This window comes from Lipotes vexillifer, unplaced genomic scaffold, assembly GCF_000442215.2.
Source record: "Lipotes vexillifer unplaced genomic scaffold, Lipotes_vexillifer_v1.1 scaffold4, whole genome shotgun sequence".
Classification (NCBI taxonomy): Eukaryota; Metazoa; Chordata; class Mammalia; order Artiodactyla; family Lipotidae; genus Lipotes; species Lipotes vexillifer.
The window spans coordinates 4,553,097-4,575,837 of record NW_006785876.1 but is presented as its reverse complement, the minus strand read 5'-3'; the positions used below and the strand labels follow the sequence as shown (position 1 = coordinate 4,575,837).

At 49.2% G+C, this 22,741-nt stretch overlaps 1 protein-coding gene and 1 pseudogene across 4 annotated transcripts in view; both read right to left on the bottom strand.

Annotated features, from left to right (window-relative positions):
* The window catches only part of PTK7 (protein tyrosine kinase 7 (inactive)), a 62,870-nt gene that overhangs the window by 27,694 nt on the left and 12,435 nt on the right, over positions 1-22,741 (bottom strand). The gene's annotated exons all lie outside the window — the stretch shown is intronic.
* On the bottom strand, positions 11,238-12,146 carry LOC103082322 (60S acidic ribosomal protein P0 pseudogene; annotated as a pseudogene).

Genomic DNA, 22,741 nt, shown 5'->3' with positions numbered 1-22,741 from the left:
GGCCAACTCCATCCCCCACGCGCTTCCCAGCCCCGCCCAGGAACTCAAAACCAATCCTGGAAGTATCTGATCTCAGAATGGGTCTCACTCCCCGCAGCCAGGTAGAAAGATAGACACACCTCCTGCAGACAACGCCAGGCTCACAAAGGCACTCAGCGAACACTAGCTGAACTGAGGTGACCTCAGAGGAAGTGTGGGGCAAGAGCTGGCGGACACAGGAGCGTCTGGAACATTTCCCGACCCCCACTCTTGACACAGATGGGCAGCCTCGCACCGAGGCCTCAGCAGGCCTCTGCAAATGTGACTCACCCAAATCTTGGGACCCTCGACCCAGAACTAAAGATGCTCATCAAAGACCAGAGAGAGATCATCCGCCTCAAAGTGTAGGTGACTCCCCACTTCCCATCTCAGCTTCTCCAGACACAGTGGGGGCCAGGAGTCTCGTCCATACACAGGAGCATTAGTTAAGCGTTTGTAGTCAGGTCCGACTCGATCCTGACCATCACACTCGGTCTGCCTGACCTTGGGTAAGGAACACAGACCGTGCCCCAGCTTCCTCTGCCTCTCCCATGAGGCTGTCGTGACTCAAACACGCAGTAACACATGTGAAGTGCCTTGGATGAGCTCGCTCGGCAGGTGGCTACCGTGATCCTTACCACTATCACCCATCCTGCCCAAGGACTCGAGTTTTAGGCGTATTAGAAAGCTCCCCCCAGGCAGGGCCCAGCACCATCTCAGACCCCAGATGGGAAAGGGATAATCAGGTGGGGGGTAGGATGGAGGGAAAGGGGCTGTGGGGTTGCAGGAACCACAGACCACTTGCCACAGAAACCTGAGCTGGGAGAAGAGATGGCATGACTCAGAGGGACCCCAGCTCAGCCTCCAGCATCCCATCCTGTCCCGGGGCTGGAGCTGCAGGAGCTGTGGTGAGACGCTACATTCCCAGACTGCCACTCAGAGCCCCCGCTGCACCCCCAAGACAGGGCCTGGGAAACATCAAAGCCAGCCCCGTGGGGCCCTCTGTCCTGACGTCAGCTCACAGCAGGTCCTGGTTAGTGCTTGGCTGGGGCAGACTTTAGATGTTACAAAAGGCAGGGAGGGCAGCCACCAGGCCTCCTCTGAGACCCCGGCCCCTGCTCTGAGCGCACACCCCTGGCCACCAGGCTTCTCACGCAGGAGCCTGGCCCAGTGCTGTGGCACCCATGTTTGCTGTGCCCAGTCTGGCCATCTGCATGGTCTGCAGGAGAGGCTGGTCTGTTGTTTTGTTTGAGGGGAAACGGGCAGGCCGAGGAGCCCCTGGCAGATATGCCAGACTCCAGACAGGGAGGGGCTGGGAGGTGAGGGACTCTTCAGAAGCTTCGGCTGAATGACAGAGAAGGAGGAAGGCTCTGGGGATCGAGGTGGTACCTGCCTCGAGGTGGCACAGTCCCCAGCACATCCCTGTGTCCCTGCACCACCTGACTTGAGGATGCCCCCAGGGCTGTGGTCCGAGGAAGGCCCGCTCTGGAAGCACACCAGTCCTGGGCTTCCCAAAGCCTCCCCCCTTTCAGAGTCTGGTCCTCCATGCATGACACCTTCTATACCCTCACGGAACACCTGGCCCACGTGCCCCTCAAGGAAGCTGCTCAGCATAGCAGCAGCCAGTGGCCCTGCCACTCCCTAGCAACGCCACCTCCGCTGGCCTCTCCCTTGACGTGAAATGAGGACCCCAAGCCTACCACTCAGGGGCTGTGTGAGGCTAAGTGGGTTCATAAACGCAAAGCCCGGAGCACAGAGAGGGCACGGTGGGCTCAAGAAGCACTGGCACCATGACCGGCAGGCAGAGTCATCTGCCCACATTAGGCACGACCCCAACAGAGCTGGCGCTGCAAATACCCAATAAGGACATTTTCCAAGCCATTTCCTTGGCTCCTCGACAGCCATCTACATGCAGACACTCACTCTGCCTGCGCCCTGGCCCCAGCCCCCTGAGAAAGGGCTGTGTGGGCAACAGCCCAACTCCCGCCCCCCACTCACCAGCAAGCGGCTGGTCTGGTGCCTGCCTTCCTTGATGCTCTCTGGGCTCCAGGCCCAGTCGACCCACGTGTATATACGTGTGCATCTGCGCACACACATGTGTAAACATGATTTTGTGGAGAGCAGAGAGCAGCAGGAAGTTTCTCTGCTCTGATAATTTTAGCTACTTTGGTCCAAGTAACCATCTGGGCCACTCAACTACCTGTCTCCCAGAGTCCTCTTGGTCTTGGAAACACAACCCCTGAATCTGTACAGGTCCCAGAACCTGCCAAACCTGACCAGGTGATTCCATCTACCTTCTCTCCCTCCCACTAAAGAAATTCCATCCTTCGGACAGCTGCCTTGGGACCAGGCAGAGGTACCAAGATGACCCTGGGTGGCCCGGGCATGGGCATGCTGCACGGATGTGTGTAATCACGAGTGACTGTGACCTTTCTCACGTACGAGGCCAACGAGCCACAGGCAGGAAGCTGACTCCTCCATACCCGAGACTCAGTCCCTGGTTCCAGGGCCCACTTCCCTGTGGGGACATCCTGCCTCCCGGATGACCTCGAGAGCACAGGCCAAGACAGCTCCTATTGGGCATATGGTCCCCTGAGGGAGAGGTTTGCCAACTTCCTGTGTCCCATGTGGGGTGACAGCAACAGGACACAGGCCAGGAGAGATAGCCCTCAACCCGAGAGGCACAAATGCTCTGTTCCAGGAAAGAGAGCAGCCCCAGGCCTCCGCACCCACACGAGGATGGCCCTGCTCACAGGTCCCCTCCATGTGGAAACTCTTAAGGACACCAAATGAGAGGCCCCAGGGGTACCAGGGTCCCTGCCCCACTTCTCCCCAAGGGGCCAATGCACCACAGGACTTTGGCCTTCAGGGTCTAACTGGCGCACTTTCAGCTGCTCTGGGACACTCCAAGGGTCCACGGCTCATAGGCATGCGTCATTTTTTCGAGGGACAAATCTCAGTCTCTGTAAGAACAAGTCGTTTGCATGAACAGCAAGCCCAGTCACCTCCCAAGTTCACCTGAGCCGGTAGGAACACAAAATGCTGCAGTGGGGTTTGTGAATCTGGGGATCTGGAATGTCCCACTCCACCACCACCAGTCCACCACCAATATACCGCATGTGGTTTTAGCACCAACAACCCTGTATGATGATAAGCCCCAGAAAATCAGGGTTCAGAGGGTTGCTGAAAATCCACCACAGCTGACTCAGAGACCCAGAGGCAGAGCACAAAATTCTAGCTGCCCCCGCCTCGGCCCCATCTCCCGAGTGTCTACAGAAGGCCCCAGGTTCGCTGACAGCAGCCCCGCAGCTCTCCACAAGCCATCACAGCCCTCGCTTGGAGCCATGTGGGAGGGAGCAGAGCCAGGGACCCAGCTGAGTTTTCCTGTCCTGGGATTTAACTGTAAATATCTGGAGAGGCTCCCACGTCCGGATTAGAGAAACAGAACAAAATCACCAGGGATTAGCACAGAAACAACCTAGCGGGCCAGCTCTCCTACCTTAGATGAAAACCACAACTCAGCCTTGCCCTGCCCACTCCTGGGAGGCCCTGGAGGGGGAAGATCAACCTCTGACGGCAGAAGCGGGTCCTCGTGTCCAGTATCATGCGGCATCCCAGCCCAGAGGAGCAGACACACCGGTTGGGAGATGTGCTTTAAGAAGCTCCTCAGCCAGCAGCCACACCACCTGATCCTCGCACCAGCCTCTCTTCTGCTGGGGCTCAGAGGGCCACACCTAGGACACATCTCTCGCCCTTAGTAACCCTCAGATGGCTGCGATGTCTCCAAGGAAGCAGCAATAAATTAAAAGCTCAGCCAGAGTGAGGTGGTGTGATCAGGTAGAAGGAACATGGGGTAGAGAGACCTGGGTTCTAGTCTCGATACAATCCCTCACAAGTAGGGTGACCCTGACCAACCACCACCCGCCACCAGGTAGTTTTATTATATGTAAAATTAGAGAACTGAAAGGATGTGACTGGACAGTCACCAAGACCTAGTCCTGGATTCGCTGGCACTGAGCCTGAAAGGCAGTTACAGAAACAAAGGGCTCACTCCCCAGAGTCCTCTTCCTGCTCCCCAGCCTCCAGCTACACAGCCGGCCCCTAAAGCCCCACGCACCACATGTAGGGCCAGCCCCGGGAGGGATTAAAAGTGATGCTATAAATGGCAGGTGTGCAGTTAGAGGCAGCTGGGAGTCGCAAACTGGGACCCAGCATCACTGCTGATGAGCTACTCCCATTCCTGCGGCTCAGCTTGCATCCTGCCTCCCCAGGAGATCCCGCCTCTGCCTCAGCCACACACTTGCACTGACAGCTCACTGCCCGTGACACCCCTGATATGCCCGCCTGTGCTGTGGCCAAGAGCCATATCTTCCAAGCTAGACTGCAAGCTCAAGGTGAGCTTGAATGGGCACCTTCTATGCCCATTCTCAGCTCCAAGGAGAGAGAGAGACAGCAGCCAGCTGTCTCCTGAAGACGCCAGTGAGCGGCCTGCAGAAATAATCTACATTGCGGGAAGGCAATGGGGCTGCTGGACCACGAGGCTGGGAAATGATCCAGGAGCTCAGGCCCAGGAAGACTTTTGGGATGCTCAGATGGTGTGCTCAAAGAGTCCGCCCTCATCATCCAAAGATGGAAAGGGACTCGCTGCAGGTTCCACAGCCATTCATTAGGCGGGCCCAGACCCAGGCCCCAACCAGGTCTTCCTCCCAGGTGCAGTGAGGAGGGGCCCAGGGACACCACAGCAAGAACAGTGCCAGGGTGAGCCCGGGAGTGAGCTTCCCACGGTCTTTCTTGTGCAAGCAGAGGGCAAACTAAATGACAGTCTGGGGACTGGTTGGACCTGACTTCACCTATTAATTTTCAAGACAGGCTCAGAAAACTCTGGGAGACTCTGTTTTCTGAGCTCTTTTTACTCATCTCTGAGGCACACACCCTAAACTCCCTATGCAGGGAGAACATGATTCCCTGCCCCTTAGGTGGAGTGGCCTCAACTGCACTCAATGAGGGAAAATCCTCCCTGGTTCCTAAAGACAGTAAAATATCCCTTCGGCCTGTTCTGTCCAATATGGCAGCCACTAGCCACATGGAGTTATTCAAATGTAACTTAATTAAAATGAAACAAAACTGAAAACTCATTGCCTCTGTTCCACTGACCATATTTTTAGTGCTCGGGAGCCGCATGTGGCTAGCGGCCACCGTACTGAACAGCGCCAATGCAGAACAGTTCTGTCCCCACAAAAAGTTCCATCAGTCAGCGCTGCCTTAGCTACTCTGACCGTCTGTTTCTTGCCGGCCCTTATTAAATGGACGCATTATTTCTCATCCGGAGAACCCTCCACACGGACCAGCCTCATTTCACAGAGGAGGAAACTGGGGTCAGGGCTATCCCAGTAATGGCAGGGTGGGGAACTGCCCCTGGATCTGTCTGGCTCCCACATGTGTGTTCTTTCCACGCTGACACGCTGACTGCTCTTCATTTCTTTCACTTTATTCCCTTTTATCCAAGCCCCCCCAACAACCATTCTGTCCTGTTTAAGGTAGGTCCTCTCTTTGTATGTGCTCCGGTCAAATGTGATTGTTGTTTCGTGTGCGGCTATTTTTAACCCATATAAATGATCTTGCATTATCTCTCATTCTGCCTCTCACTTTATTCCATTTAGCACTATGTTTTGAAGTGCCTTCCCTGGGGCCATCACCTACATCCTGCTGTTTCTCCCAGTAGGAGAACATACTGTTGGGTCTGGGGAAGCAAGAAGCAATGAAATTTTTGAAAACAAGTGAAGTGGCTGAACATAGCTGCCCACAGTTTGAAAATTAGTCTTTGAGCCTACACCCTCCTCCGTCTGCCCCGGCACCCTGCCCGGGCCTCCAGCACGGCACCTAGCCTTACGCTGTGCCCCCGCACGCATACGGGTATCAGCAGAGCCTGGGGAAACACGCATGCAGGCCCCCCCCCCCCCCCAGCTACTCCCGTGCCCCTTACTCCTCCCACCAAACCCCAAAAGTGACTAAAGAGGTTGGTCCTCAGCTGGTTCCAAAGGGATAAGAGAAAGAGGCAGTCTCATACTTTTATATTTAGAAGTGCTCTGCAAACCACATCCTGGAGCAGACAAGAGTGGGGAATGTGAGGACATCACTTTGCTATGTGTGATGTGGAAAGCACGAGCCACCCAGGGCCTGCAGCAATGGGCTGCGTGTACCACACACCCGATGATATGCGGCGATGCCGAACACATGTGCAGGAGATGAACGCGGCCCTCGGCAGCCTGGCCATCCCCTCGGGGCCAGGGCACAAGCCAGGGGCCAGGAGTTGGAGCCGGACACGGTCCTCCAAGTGCCCCTCTCCCAGCCTTCCTTTCTTTCCTTCACCTGTCTGACCAACAGCTGCTTCTGGAAACCAACCCTTCTCTCCAGGGAAAGGGTTGCTCCAGGCTTTAAGCCTCAATCTGAAACACAAAGAGAAGAATCCCGACTGAAGGAGGCGGTATGGAAGAGCCAGTGTCTTCAAGGCAAGGGTTGGTACATGGCTGGGGGGGGGGGGGGGGGGGGCAGGATTTTGCAGTGTCCACTGCCTTCTTCTGAAGGTAGACCTGCTGCTGCCACCAAAGGCCCTCCCCTCAGCCACCTCTGCTACCACGTGTGGCTGGAAAAATGTCGGAGGGGGAAGCTATCTGGAGGTGGGGATCGACTACTGTGGCCATGGTCACTGCTCCGACATCACTCAGATGTAACTGATTCTTGCCCAGTTGGGGGAGAGCGTGGTCAGGGGACAGAGAGGGGGAGGGGAAGGCAGGCCAGCTGCTGAATTAGAGTCAAAGCATCAGACTCCTTATAAACTTCACTTTACAGCTTAAAATATAAACTCTCTAGTAAGACAAAACCAATTTTATTCTTTGATTTCTTAACTGCATCACTGATGATTTGCTCCTTTATTTTTTAAAAGAACATAAACAAAAAGGAGTCGTTTTTGAAAAATCAGCTGTTCTGAAAAAGCATTCTGGCTAAAGATGGCAAAATATGTATTTCAATCTCCAAATCAGTAACAACAGATGAAAAAAATACAATCTGATGAATAACAGACAGAAACAATTCCTTGTAAGTTATTTTTAAAAGCACCAAAAACTTGCAACACATTACCAGATGCTTACAGCCTAGGGATAACGGACTTTTGGGGGCTGGGGGGCGGGGTGGTGTTATAAAACATAAAGCACACACAAATAGGCAAAGAAAAAAAAAGCCCCTAAGAGTGGCTGATGCAATAACTGAATAGCCAAAAAAATGACAAAGACTTAAAGTTTATTTTATGCCTACTCTGTCGATCTTGAAGTCAGGGTCTGGAAGGTACCAAGATCTGGCTTCACTTAAGTCTGGAACTGGCTGCCCCTCTATCCCAGGAGGTGCCTCTTACAGGCCTCTAAAGTCACGCAGAGAGAGAAAGAGAGAGAGAGAGAGAGAGAGAGAGAGAGAGGGAGAGAAGCAGACACTGATGGAGAAAGACAGAGGGAGACAGGAAGATGAGAAAAAGGGGGCTGGAGGGAGATTGATGGTGTGGGCGGGGGAAGGGAGGGAGGAGCAGAGGAAGGGAGGGAGGGGGGAGGGACAGGGACAGAGAGACACAGAGAGACCCAGATCAACAGAGACACCGACAGAGACAAACTGTGAGACAGAGAGTAACATACAGTCCTAGAGACCCAGAGAAAGGGACAAGAAAAACAAAGACCCAGAGCACACATATGTGCGCACACACACGTAAGCACACAAAAGGCTCCCCATGCCTGTAGAGCAGCCCCCAGCCCCACATTGACCCCAGCTTCCCCCCCCACCCCCGGCCAAGTAAACCCCCCACAGGGCTTTCCCTGCATCTCTAGTAGGGAGGGTCCTCCCCACTCCCTCCTGCAACCCAACCCAGTGGCCACAGGGACTCCAAACTCAAGAGAGTCCCTGGCTACAGGCCACAGGGCTGCCCAGTGTAACACTAGACACAGAAGGTTACAGCAAACCTGTAGCTGGGAGACCGGGGGAGTGAGAGGAGCCGGGAGGGACTCTAGATACACCCGATTCAGACCACTCATAGTGGAGAGCCTCAAATTAGAGGCTCCTGGTAAATAATTCACCAGGAAAAATACAGTACCTTCCCTGGGCTCATCCATTATTCACCAAGATAAATGTACCATATTGTTACACTTCCTGACATCTAAAAATGGGCTGAGCCATTAGGCCAGGAGCAAGAAGACAGCAGGGCACTTTCTACCCAACTTTTCCAGAACCCCTGACCCAGCAGTCCTGGTGCTCTTGGAACACACTCGGTTGCTCCTCACACAAGGGCCAAGAAATCAACTTCCAGAAACGGCCAGCCTGGGCTCAGACCATGAGATCCCGAGAGCAGGCCCGCCTCCACAGCCCTCAGGAGCCCAGGAAAGTCCTAAGTAAGACCCCACCCCTGTTCACCAGACCCCGGAGGGGGTGAGCCCTCTCAAAGGGAAAAGGCAACCACTGTCTGTACCTGTCTAGGAGCAATTCTGTTCCTAGGAGGGTCAAAGAGTTTGACTTTGATGCCAAATGGGCGTCACCTACAGAAAAACCTGCATCTGACTTGCACAGACGGCTCTGAGCAAATCACTCTGTCCTTCAGGCCTCAGTTTCCCCATCTGTAAAGCCAGCTGCTCCTTATCCTGCAGGGACGAAATGCCCCCTAGGACGTCTGAAGGGCTGCACCACTTTAAGGCCCTGGCTCACAGTGTACAGGCAGGACAGAGATGCGACAAGAGCTCAGAGTCTGGAGTCAGACTGTCTGCACTTCAACTCTCCTCTCCCACTTACCGAGCATATGACCTTGCGCAAGCTGTTTATCCTCTCGGTGTCTCTGTTTCTGTAGCCATAAAATGGTGCTGATAACAGTATCTACCTCCTAGGCTTGCGAAAAGTAAATTCACATGTTAACCAATGTAGCGTGTTTGGAACAGTGCCTGGCACGTATTAAGTATCATACGAGTTTGGGCTCTTAGCCATTCTTGCCCGTCATTATTATGTTCGAGATTTTTTTTTTAATCTTTTAAGGGCCTCCGTCCCATGACAACCACCTCTTACCCAGTGTAGGCCTTGGTCAGCATCCCTCTCACGCAGACCATTTGCAGCTGCCGACTGCCCTGTTTGACTCACCACCCACTCAATCTCTGCCATGTGAGTGTATAGGTTCTGAACAGACCCTGGGGTCCAAAACTTTGTCCCACAGCTGCCCCATGAAGCCTTGGAGCTGGCGGGTCACTTGAGTGGGTCTCCACAGGGAAGCAGCTGACTGCTGGGACCTCTGCGCTCTCTGGCCCACTGACCCGGGAACCTCCAGATTAGCAGTTGCTCGTCGTTTCAGTCACTCCCCCACCTTCAATATGAATAGTCAGAGCGAGTCTGTCTGGGTGAAAATGGATCCAGACCGTGTTGGAATGAGGCAGGCCTCTGGCCTCAAGGAACCCAAAAGTAGTTAGGTGAGGACAGCACAGTGAATGTTTGGGTGCCAACTATTGCCTGGAGATAACTCTTAGGGTTCAGTTTTCTGATCCCGTAAGTCCCCAATGAGAGAGGACTGGAAAATGCTTTATAAAGGAAAATATCTGACTACATGAAATAGAAGTTGTAATCAACTCTCAATGGCAAACGACCGATTAGGAAAATGGTTTCTGGCAATTGACAGAAAAGGGGCTGCTGGCCTTGATACACAGTTACAAATCAATCATAATAACTACTAAAATTCTAATAGTAACATGGTCAAAACAGCATGTCTTCTCAAAACAAATATAAATGATTAATAAATATAAGAAAACATTCCAATGCACCAGTAACCTAATGAATGCAAATTGGAACATAAATGCAAATAAGAAATGCAAATCATTCTGCCCTATCAAATGAATGCCAAGTTTTTAAAATAACACTCAACACTGGCTGAGTATATGGAGAAAACGGTCCTCATGCCTTGAAGATGAGAGTGTAAATGATAATAATGTCCTTCTGGAAAGTGGTTTGGTAATATTGTACCAGGATCCTAAAAAATTCATGCCCTTCTTCCTTGGAGAAGTACCTGATTCCAGGTCTGGGCAGGAAATGTGCCAAATGAACCTGGGACATCTTATCATACGAGGAAATGAGCAAAGACAAGCAGGGCCGCATCAAAAGGTTCAGGGCCAGCTTGAAGAGGCTCCCGCGAGGCCAAGAAGGGACCTTTTAAGCTTCATAAGGGTAAGAACCACATGGCCTTAACACACTGCTAAGTTTAAAATCTGTGAGTTCATAATGAACTTTTTTTTAAAAAAAGAGCCCAGGGCTTCCCTGGTGGCGCAGTGGTTGAGAGTCCACCTGCCGATGCAGGGGACAAGGGTTCGTGCCCCGGTCCGGGAAGATCCCACGTGCCGCAGAGCAGCTGGGCCCGTGAGCCATGGCCGCTGAGCCTGCACGTCTGGAGCCTGTGCTCCGCAATGGGAGAGGCCACAACGGTGAGAGGCTCGTGTACCGCAAAAAAAAAAAAAAGAGCCTAGAGGGGAGGGATAAATTGGGAGATTGGTACTGACATATACACACTACTATATATAAACTAGATAACTAATGAGAACCTACTGTATAGCACAGAGAAGTCTACTCAGTACTGTGTAATACCTTACATGGGAAAAGAATCTAAAAAAAAGAGTGGATATATGTAAATGTATAACTGATTCACTTTGCTGTACTCCTAAAACTAACACAACATTGTAAATCAACTATACTCCAATAAAAATTTTTTAAAAAGACACCGGTAGGGCTTCCCTGGTGGCGCAGTGGTTGAGAGTCCGCCTGCTGATGCAGGGGACATGGGTTCATGCCCCGGTTCAGGAAGATCCCACGTGCCGCAGAGCGGCTGGGCCCGTGAGCCATGGCCACTGAGCCTGCGCGTCCGGAGCCTGTGCTCCGCAACAGGAGAGGCCACAGCAGTGAGAGGCCCACATACCACACACACACACAAAAAGATACCGGTAATGCCAAATCCTAAGATTTAAAAAATTAAAAATTAAAAAAATGTTTTTAAAATTAAAAAAAAAAAAAGAGCCCAAAGTCCTCCATTGGTCACCTTTGAAGGATGCTAGAAAACCAACTCATTATTTTATTTTATTTTATTTTACTTTTTGGTAAGAGACGTAAGCGTTTATTTCCTTGTTTCACAAACAAAGCCGGCTGAGTTGGCTGCTTTTTGGCGATTAGTCAAAGAGACCAAATCCCATATACTCGTCCGACTCCTCCGACTCTTCCTTTGCTTCAACCTTGGCTGGGGCTGTAGCAGCAGCAGGAGCAACAGTGGTGGCAGCAGCCACAGATGCAGCCGCATCACCCAAGAAGGCCTTGACCTTTTCAGCAAGTGGGAAGGTGTAATCAGTCTCCACAGACAAAGCCAGGACCCACCTGTACCCACTGATGATAGAATGGGGTACAGATGCAACAGCTGGGTAACCAATCTGCAGACATACGCTGGCAACATTGCGGACACCCTCCAGGAAGCGAGAATGCAGAATTTCCTCTGTGATGTCAAGCACTTCAAGGTTACAGATGCTGCCGTTGTCAAACACCTGCTGGATGACCAGCCCAAAGGAGAAGGGGGTGATGTTCGGCAACGGGGCTTCACTGGCTCCCAATCTGTCTCCAATCTTAATCAGCTGCACATCACTCAGGATTTAGATGGTGCCCCTGGAGATTTTAGTGTATTGCCTAAAGCCTGGAAGAAGGAGGTCTTCTCAGGGCCCAGATCAGTGTTGTGGACAAGCACAGTGACTTTGCAGGGCGGCGGGCGGCACGTCATTGGCCAGCAGCATGTCCCTGATCTCAGTGAGGTCCTCCTTGGTGAACACAAAGCCCACGTTCCCCCGGATGTGAGGCAACGGTTTCTCCAAAGCTGGGTTGTTTCCCAGATGCCCTCGGATCACCTTGTGCATCATCGTGTTCTTGCCCATCAGCACCACAGCCTTCCCGTGGAGGGACATGCGGATCTGCTGCATCTGCCTGGAGCCCACATCGTCTGCTCCCACAATGAAGCATTTCGGAAAATCATTCAGAAGTTGGATGATCTTAAGGAAGTAATTGGACTTCCAGGTTGCCCTGTCTTCCCTGGGCATCACGGCGGTGTGTCAAGGATTGCCACGCAGGGTTTAAAGACGATGTCACTCACTCGAGGACACCTGGCGAGAGGCTCATTATTTTAAAAACTAGTCAAGAAGCATTTACTCTCCCTTTCGTGAACAGCTATACCTCAGGGTAACCAAACAGTTAATAAGGGGCGGTTTATCTTCATAGAAGTCTCCAGCTGATAAATAGAATATCACCATTTTATAGCCCCTAGTGAAATACTGGGTCTAGCAATGATTATTGACGGCTGCTAATTCCAGAGAGACAATCAGATGTTATGTGCCTACTGAGAAAGTATACCTGGAAAAATAAAAAAAATCAAAACTAACCCTGACGAAGCCTCCAGATCTATGTTTCATTATTAAAAAGAAGCTCTCGGGGCTTCCCTGGTGGCGCAGTGCTTGAGAGTCCGCCTGCCGATGCAGGAGACGCGGGTTCGTGCCCCGTTTCGGGAGGATCCCACATGCCGCGGAGCGGCCGGGCCCGTGAGCCATGGCCACTGAGCCTGCGCATCCGGAGCCTGTGCTCCGCAAATGGGAGAGGCCACAACAGTGAGAGGCCCGCATAACGCAAGAAAAAAGAAAAAAAAAAAAAAGAAGCTCTCTATGGGACTTCCCTGGTGGCGCAGTGGTTAAGAATCCGCCTGCTAATGCAGGGGGCAAGGGTTCAAGCCCTGCTCCGGGAAGATCCCACATGTCATGGAGCAACTAAGCCCGTGCACCACAACTACCGAGCCTGTGCTCTAGAGTCCGTGAGCCACAACTACTGAAGTTGTGTGCCACAACTACTGAAGCCCGCATGGCTAGAGCCCACACGCCGCAACAAGGGATGCCACCGCAATGAGAAGCCAACGCACCACGACAAAGAGTAGCCCCCGCTCGCCCCAACTGGAGAAAGCCCACACACAGCAACGAAGACCCAAAGTAGCCAAAAATAAATAAATAACTTTATTTTTAAAAAAGAAGCTCTCTAGAAAGAATTTGGGAAACAAGGGCTGAAATAGTTAACTGTGAATGCACATTTTTCTGTTGCTCCCACAAACGGTTAGGACCTAATACTGTCGTTGTTAACGTTTCGTGCGCTTCCACCATCTTCTCCACCAGATTCTCAGCTCCTTGAGGTCAGGGGCTGGACCTCCACTCTTCCATCCCCTCCACTGTGGACGCCTTGCCCATTGGAGGAGCTGGGGAAATACCAGCTGATCTGTGGTGGGTTCACTGGCCCCTGCATGATGTGGATCCAAACAGAGTTGAGCCCAATATGGGATCCTGGTCGGCAATTACGTTAACTATCATTACTAATTCAACAAACATTTATTTAATGCCTACCATGTGCCAAGTACTCTGCAAGACACTGGGGATGGAGAGAGAAAAATACAATTACTGCCTTTAAGTATCTCTGTTTAGTGGGGGAGTCAGACAAGTAAACATATAATTACAATAGCGAAGGCTTACTGACTGCTTATTACGTGCCAGTCACTATTGCGAGAGCTTTAACCCCATTGTTAATGCTTACAACCACCCAGTGAGGTAGGTACTACGACCCCCGTTATGCAGATGAGGAAACTGAGGCACAGAAAGGTTAAAGCCACTTGCTCAAGGTAACACAGCTAGTAAGTGACAAATGCAGGATTCAAATCTCCGGTCATCTGGCTCCAAAGGAAAACCTATCATAATCACTAGGCTTTTACCACATTATCACACAGCATGATGGGTGGGTGCACAAGGCAGGCTTTTAACTCAGAGTGAGGGTATAAGGGGGCAGAGAAGCATCCTGGAGGAAAGCTCTTCAAAACAAGATTTTAAGAAGGAATGGGGCTTGGGGACTTCCCTGGCGGTCCAGTGGTTAAGATTCTGCAATTACAATGCAGGGGGCACGGGCTCAATCCCTGGTCAAGGAACTAATATCCCACATGCCACACAGAGTGGCCAAAAAAAAAAAAAAGAAGGAATGGGGCTTGGCAAATAGAAAAAGAAGCACAAAAACAAAACACGCCCTCAGGGTAATTCCGGATGCTCAGAGTTTAAGGGATGATGAGGGGGAACACAGCAAAAGGCCACTAGGACACTGGTTTGTGGGGGGTGGAGAAGGCAAAGGAGGTGAAATCCAAGTTTACCCTGCTTAGGCTGCCCCCGGACAAAAAAACATCACCAATACAGTGAGTCCCTGTTTCCAAGGAGGTGGCTGTTAGGTTAGAAAATGGGCTGAAGAGGCTCTTTGTCACGGTACATTCACAGAAGGCATGATGATGGGATAATGTCATACCTGGTCTATTAGTTTCCTAGGGCTGCTGTAACAAATCACCACAGCTGGGTGGCTTAAAACAACAGAAGTTTAATTCTCTCACAGTTCTGGAGGCCAGAGGTGCCAAATCAAGGTGTCGGCAGGGCTGGTCCCTTCTGGAGGCTCTAGGAAGAGTCTGTTCCATGCCTCTCTCCCAGTTTCTGGTGGTTGCAGGCAAGCCCTGGCGCTCCTTGGCTTCTGGTTGCATCACTCCAAGCTCTGCCTCCGTCATCACGTGACCTTCCTCCCTCTATGCGCATCTGTGTCTCTTCTCTTCTTGTAAGGACATCACCAGTCACATAGGATTAGAACCCACCTTAATGACATCTCTTTACTTGATTACATCTACAAAGGCCCTATTTCCAAATAAAATCATGGTCACAGGTCCCAGGGCTTAGGACTTGAACATATCCTTTTAGGAGACACCATTCAACCTATTAACACCTGCTATTCTGCAAACTGCTTTTTTTGCCCTACAGCTAACCACAGGTATTTTTCCGTGTCTGTTCACATGGTTCTGGCCCATTCATTTCAACCACCGTATATTATTTCACTGTATCGGTGACCCAGAATCTATTTGTCTAACACCCTAATCATGGACATTCAGATGGTTTTCAATTTTTTGCCATTACAAACAATGCCCCAACTGAATCTCTCTGTACAGGCACCTATGCACACTGGTAATGGGAATGTTTCTTGTAGTATGACTTCCTAGAAACAGGACTCCCCCTGGACCAAAGAGAATACAATTTCAGGGCTTTGATAAATGACAAATTGCTCTTTGAAAAGGCCGTAACAATTCATGCTTCCTTACCAACACTGATACTTATTAATCTTTGCCAATTTGAGAGACGTAAAATAATACTTTGTTTTATTCTGCAACTCATTTAAGACATTTAGTCTGTTCTTAACAACATAAAGCCATCTCTTGTATGTTCACTGGTTAGCTGAATTTTCTATTCAACTTCCTTGTCTACTTATTTCCTTGTTTATTTTTACTGTTATCTTTTTCTTATTAATTTGTAATCAATAAGATCACTAATATAAGGCCTTTTCTGAATTACATGTTACACTTTTCCCCCCTGAGAATGGTCATTAAGTTACTGAATGCCTACTAAGTGCCAGGCATTGTTCTAAGTGTTGGGAATACAGCAGTGAACAGGGCAGTGAGGCTTCCTGTTCTCAAATGTTACTTAACTACTCAGAAGAAAATGTGTTTGCACATGATTTGGGCTTGGAAATAGATAGGAAGTGAATTTTCACCCTTGGGTGCAAAGCTGTCTTGGAATTCATTTAAATACTGTTTTGCTTCGTGAGCCTTTTAGGGGGAAATCTACTCTGTTCTCCAGGTGTCCTGGAAGCACCCACAAAGGAGCAGTGTGGTTAGTGAAGGTGGAAGCAGGAACAGCTGACAGCTGTGCCCTTTCCTTGAAAGGAAGAGCCACACCCCAGGCACCCACACCCCCTAGAAGTCCAGGGCCTTCAACAATTAAGCCCTGGTGAGCTCAGAGAGCAAAGGAAGTTTCAAGGAGGAATAACTCTTCCCCATTTCAGTGGAGGGGGTACCACTGGAGTCTCACTCCACCTCCTCCCAGAAGTTCCAGGGAGGCGTGATGTCTCCCCGAGTATGTTTGGCTCTGATCCTTCCTCTCCTGCCCACTTGGGGGAGGGGGAATATACCCCCTGCGCACACACACACACACACACACACACACACACACACACACACACACTAATTCAGGGATGAATCAGACAAGCTTATCTTGTTCAGATTACAACCTTGTTCCTCAACCTAGCCTTTATCTGTAATAAAGGTGATACACTAATTTCCATCTGTCTAATTCCTGTCTGTCTTTCTTTCCTCCCTACATCCACTGGTTTAAAATTCAGAGGAAAGAAGGGTGTTATTTACTGACTCCTTCAACATACAGTTTCCATTCTATTGCTTTACGCCTGCGTATATTATGGGTTTTCTTATTGTTGTTGATTTTGTGAATGGGATAAACGTTTCCATTGTATTTTCGAAAAGGTTACTTGCTGATAACTAGTGAAACTTCTGGGTTTTGTGTAGTTTTGTATTTGGCCAAATGACTCAACTCTCCTACTGATTCTAATGGTTTTCAGTTGATACTTGGGGTTCACATGTAAAAAAAATGGCACCACCTGCAAAGAGCATTAACTTTGACTTTCGTTTTCTTACAGTATTATTTCAGCTACAATTTCCAGAATAATGTTAAATAGTAGAGACTTTATTATTTTAATGTAGTGACTTCTTTAAAGAGAATAGCATTAAAATTTCAGTTTTTTAAATTTATTTATTATTTTTTGGCTGCGTTGGGTCTTTGCTGCTGCACGAGGGCTTTCCCTAGTTGCAGCGAGCGGGGGCTACTCTTTGTTTCGGTGCACAGGCTTCTCATTGCCGTGACTTCTCTTGTTTCGGAGTACAGGCTCTAGGCGCATGGGCTTCAGTAGTTGCGGCACGCGGGCTCAGTAGTTGTGGCTTGCGGGCTCTTGAGCGCAGGCTCAACAGCTGTGGCACACGGGCTTTGTTGCTCTGCCGCATGTGGGATCTTCCCGGACCAGGGCTCGAACCCGTGTCCCCTGCATTGGCAGGCGGATTCTTAACCACTGTGCCATCAGGGAAGTCCCTATAATTTCATTTTAAAATACGTTAGCTGTTGTTTAAGATTAAAAAAAAAAACAGGAATGGATGTTAATTCGTATCTAATGTCATTTTCACATCTACTGAGATAACTGTGTGACTCCTTTGACTTCTTATTTTGATGAATTACATTAAAATAAACCATCCATGCCATTTTTGGAGTAAATCCTAATTATTTATGGTACATTATCTTTAACATAGTATTTGCCAATATTTTCTTTAGACTTTCATACCAATGTTTCTAAGTAGTGTATTTTCCTCTTCCACACGGTCAGTCAGCATTTGGGATCAAGGTCATATCAACTTTGTGACATGCACGGGGTGGCCATCCATCTGTTCCTTGGCTCTGTGACTGCCTATAAATCACTACAAGGCTCGATTTTCTACATTTTTCAAAATTTCCCCTCAAGGCCCTCTGATACAACAGTTTGGTGGGGGGTGTTTTGTTTGTCTTCTCACTATCTTTCAATTGCTTTTAATAGTTACTGGTCTAGTTAGTCATCCTAATGGCTCATTACATTTCAGTAATTTATACTCTCCTAGCATCGATTTCTCAGCACAGCATTGAATATGGTAACCCTTTGTAACTTAAAAAATCTTTTCCATGGCAATTACCACAACTGTAATTATTAGTACACATTTTCATAAGCCCTCCCCACTAAATGGTAAGTTCCATCTCATTCCCTGCTCTAAGTCCCCAGAATCTACCAGGTACCTAGTATGTTGAAATTGGCCTCAAGAAATTGTTGTGAGGCCAGGAATGAGGTTAAAGCTTCTTTTTCCTTTCTTGCTTTGCTATTGACCATTTCTCTCCTTTTCTTGACTGCATTTGCCTAAGTTTTGTTTCTTTTGTTTTTTCTGAAGCAATGGAGCTTACCAATTCTATATTTTTACATTTCAAATTTATTAACTTCAAAGCTGTACTCAGAAGAAAATTAATAACCTTAAAATTCTTTCCTAAATAATAAGTGAAATAAATTAAGCTATTGGTCTAAAGTTAAAAAAAGAATAAAATGAACTCTGTCTGTATTTTACGTTTGCCTCATGTAAAGAACATGAAACTTTTCTAACTCAACCTTAATTTTGTCTTACCTCTGTGGGAGGCATATTCCACTGAAGTTTATCATACTAACTGCTATATTTACCTCTGCTCTTATCTGGTTCATGTTTTAATATTACAATTCTTCCTTTGTTATATGTATTGTGTTTTATTTGCCTCTTAGGATCTGCTTTTTAATTCTACTTGTAAATCCTTTGTTTATTCCTTTTTAAAATTTTGAATCTATTTCTCTAATTGTCACATTTTTTCATCGTTTTCATCTCACTGTACATTTTCCTCTGGAATCTGAGAGCTCCTCAACTGCATGCCATTGATTAGATTAACTGCAGTGCTGATTCAGCTCCTTAAAGTGATTACTGGAAACTGAATTCTGCTATTGCATTTTTTGTCTCCTCATACTCCTTCATTACCTCAGCCAGTCCTCTTATTACCTCTTCACCCTTCTCGGTCAGCTTCCTTTTTATCTCAGTCTGTTGCGACTCACCGGATGTTTTTATCCTAGGTTTCATGGAGTACATGGCTTCTTGACATTTTTGAGAGGGAAAAAAAGATGCTGCCTTCAAAAATTCACTTCTTTTTTCCAGCAGTATTCCAAGGGAGAAATGGCAAAGCCACAGACAATAGGATAAAAGGGGAGGGAATAGATACGAGAGCAATTAAAGGGATGGTAATAACTGGAGAAGTGGAAAACACAAATCTACAGCCAGCAATGCTCAAGGGCTCCCAAGTCTATGTCAATAAGGAGTGACAACACACGTCAATAGGCGTGTCCCTGAAGCCTGCCTCCCACAAACAAAGGCCACGCCGCAACACCCCCGCACAAACGTTCCTTCATTAGACCCTCACCATAGCTCTATGAGGTGGATATTATCATTGTCATCCTGCAGATTAAGAAATGGAATTCAGGGACTTCCCTGGTGGCACAGTGGCTAAGACTCCACGCTCCCAATGCAGGGGCCCGGGTTCGATCCCTGGTCAGGGAACTAGATCCCACATGCGTGCCGCAACTAAGGAGCCTGCCTGCTGCAACTAAGACCCGGTGCAACCAAATAAATAAATAAATATTTTTTTTAAAAAAAGAAAAGAAGACAAATGGAATTCAGAAGTTACAGTGCTTCCAGGACTCAAATTCTGGTCTTGGGAATCCAAGACCAACTTGAACAACCACTGAGCATCTGGGAAAACAAAGGTCAGGAACTGGACCCACCCCACCAAGCTCATCATCAAGTTGGGAGCAACAGAAAGAACACAGCTGCTAGAATGGAAAAGAAAATGGAGCAGGTAATTCAGAGCTCCATGGTGTAGAAGAGAGAACATACATGGTCCCAGAGATCAGGGGAAAAGATCTTGGTGGGCACAGGGCTACCTACCATCCTCCCAAGTTACCTGGAACAACCCTGGCTTATGCTGGTTGTCTTGGCATAATTATTAACAATGCCCCAGGTTGGATGATAAATTCTCCAGTCACCCCAGCAATGTCTCACATCTGAACCATGCTTACTAGTTTTCACACTTTTACCCGTGCGATTTTCACAGGCCCACTGTACAGCAGGGATTCAGAAATTTGATGAAAGCTGTCAAACACCCTCCCCAGAAAAATAACATAAATACAGAATGCTGTACCCAGTTGTGATATATTCCTATTCCTTGACTGAGCAGCTCCGCTTCTGGGAATTTACTCTTCAGGTACACAAGCACAAGGGTACAGATAGATACAAGGATATTTGTGGTGGCATTGTTTACAAGAGCAAACCCTCAGAGACAGCCTAAAGTCCATCAGTAGGGAACAGGGGGTGGGTGGGGTGAATGTAGACAGCACTTGCTTTAGGCTAAGCTTCCCGCCCCCGCTTGTGCCCCCAACTCAGCAAGGTCCCAGGGGAGGAAGAGACACGAGCAAACTCGCAGGAGGAGGCTGAATAATGAATTGTAAGTGTATGTTTTCTTTGGCCAGGGCAGTCTGGCCAAGCTCTGGGGGCTTCTGGGCAGACATTTTTCATATTTTAGCAGCTGGCCTATGCCCAAGGCAGTCAGAAGTTAAGTAAGCTTTGAATGAGCTACGCCCATCCTTGCCTCGGCCCCAAGAATTCTTAATGAGGCTCTAAGGCAGCAGCCTCCAGCAAACCCACGGTGTTGCCTTAAATATCACTCACCCTTCGCTACTTTTTTTTTTTTTTTTTTTTTTTTTTTTTGGCGGTACGCGGGCCTCTCACTGTTGTGGCCTCTCCCGTTGTGGAGCACAGGCTCTGGACGCGCGGGCTCCGCGGCACGTGGAATCTTCTTGGACCGGGGCACGAACCCGTGTCCCCTGCATCGGCAGGCGGACTCTCAACCACTGCACCACCAGGGAAGCCCACCCTTCGCTACTTTTAATGAATGCAAATGATTCAGCAACAAAACACTTAGCCTGCAGTGAAATCCATCTCTGTGCGCCTGGTTTCTCCAGCTTATAGCCCAGCTCAGGCGGGGCCCTACCGGGAGGGCAGCCCAGCAGAGCCCGGGGTGCCCAGGCTAGCCCAGGCAGACCCCTGCACACCAGGACAGTGGGAGCAGGATGCAGGAAGCGCACAGCGGGAGGGAAGACACCCCCCCACACACCGCCTCCACCTACCACCCCAACTACCAGATGCAGACCCTCACAACTCCACCTCTTTACGACTCTGGCTCCAGGGCAGAGGAAAGTGCGAGCAGAAAAACAAAAGGTATTTCTTTGATCTAATGAAAGAGGCTGGTCCCAGGCACCTCAAAGGCCTGTCCAGTCACCACACTTCCTGCATTCAAGGGCACTTCACCCCACATGCCCACCCCCTCCTCCACTTCACCTGATGTCAGGTACCAGAGGAACCTGAAAAGCTCCCTTGGACTGGCGCCCTCCTCCACCAACCTCATGGAAGCAACAAAAACAGAGACAGTGTCAATAACCCAATTTACACCGTGTTTTCAGAGTTCTCTTTTGGCAGCAAAAACTGAAAGCAATTTGTCAGGAGTCTGAGAGCAACGTTTAACTAATGTACTTCCAACCTGGGGCTCAGGGGGATTTGTTGCCCCATCAAGCCTGATCAACACCTCTCCCCAAGGCTGAGGCAGCGGCCTGGCCCAGAACAGACAGCTGTTAATTCAGCTGCCACAGCCGTCACCCTCAAGGCCAGCAGCTGGCAGGAGCCCCACAGAGGTCCAGGCAAGTCCTCTCAAGGCTTCTCAAACTGGACAACTAGTTACACTTAGGACAATGGAGGGCCCCGCGGGTAGTGCTCTGGGTGCCTGAGATACAAAAAGGGCTTCAAAGAATTTGTTGACCTGGTTTGAAAAGAACCCCTGCCTCCCAGGACAGACGATGGGAAGATCACCTTCCCCAGAAGTTTCAGAGTTTTATCAAAATACATTTTTATATCATCAAAAACGCCCTGAAACGAGCACTGGAATTTTCTTAACCTCAGTGCCCTTCTTCCTGATTGTTCAAGGCACATCATCTGCAACACTTTATTCTCCTTCAAAACATTCCCGAAGGAAGTAAAGAAGAGCACTGACTCCGTGGAGGGGCTGAGTCTCTAGACCCTGGGACTTCTGAGTTCTTGCCCTCCAGGCGAGCCCTTAATCAGCCCCTTTCCTAGCTGGGCACACCTACCAAGGGTTAAAGTTTTGGGCAACCACACAGAAAGAATGCATTCTGAAACTCCTGTAAGGTGAGGTGCCTAAAACACATATCTACACAGCAATCTACTAAAAAAGAAAAAAAGCTTTGCTCTCGATATCCACTAACACATACAAAAGGGACATATTTTTGTCTTTTCATGTGCCATCCAAATCCCAACCTGACAGCCAATCCATCCCACCATCAGATGAACCAAAACTCAAGCAAAGGAAGAACTCCCCAGCCTTTGGGCCACTTGTGTCCTGAGGGGGAACGGCACCACCCAGCCAATGCTCGGGTAGCACCAAGCAGAATGATTAGCGCCAGCTGTCTCCACAAAGCTTAGATCAACCCCACGCAACTGTGCGGCTGTGAGCGGAAGCCCATGCTACCACCCCCTGTGGGTCTCCCGCATGCCCCCCCTCAGGTCTTCATCCTCTGAGCACCTGGCATTTACTGTGTTCCCCCCTCTTTGGTGCTTCTCTGTGTCCTTGCCTTGTTCATTACTCTCTTCTGGTTCTGTCTCAGTTTGCCTACCAGACAATCCATTCCTGGAGTGAGTCTCCAGTCTCCCCCATGGAATAGCTCAGCCTTTTTATGTCTCTCTTTTTTTTTTTTTTTTTTTGGCCGCACGGCTTGTGGGATCTTAGTTCCCTGACCAGGGATCAAACCCTGGCGCCAGCAGTAAAAGCGCAAGTCCTAACCACTGGACCACCAGGGAATTCCCCGCTCAGCCTTTTTAATTTTTTTAAATATTTTATTTATTTGGCTGTGCTGGGTCTTAGCTGCAGCATGCAGGATCTTTTTTATTTTTATTTTTTTTAGTTGCAGCATGCATGCGGGATCTATTCCTTGACCAGGGATGGAACCCGGGCCCCCTGCACTGGGAGCATGGAGTCTTACCCACTGGACCACCAGGGAAGTCCCTCAACTTAGCCTTTTTTTTTTTTTT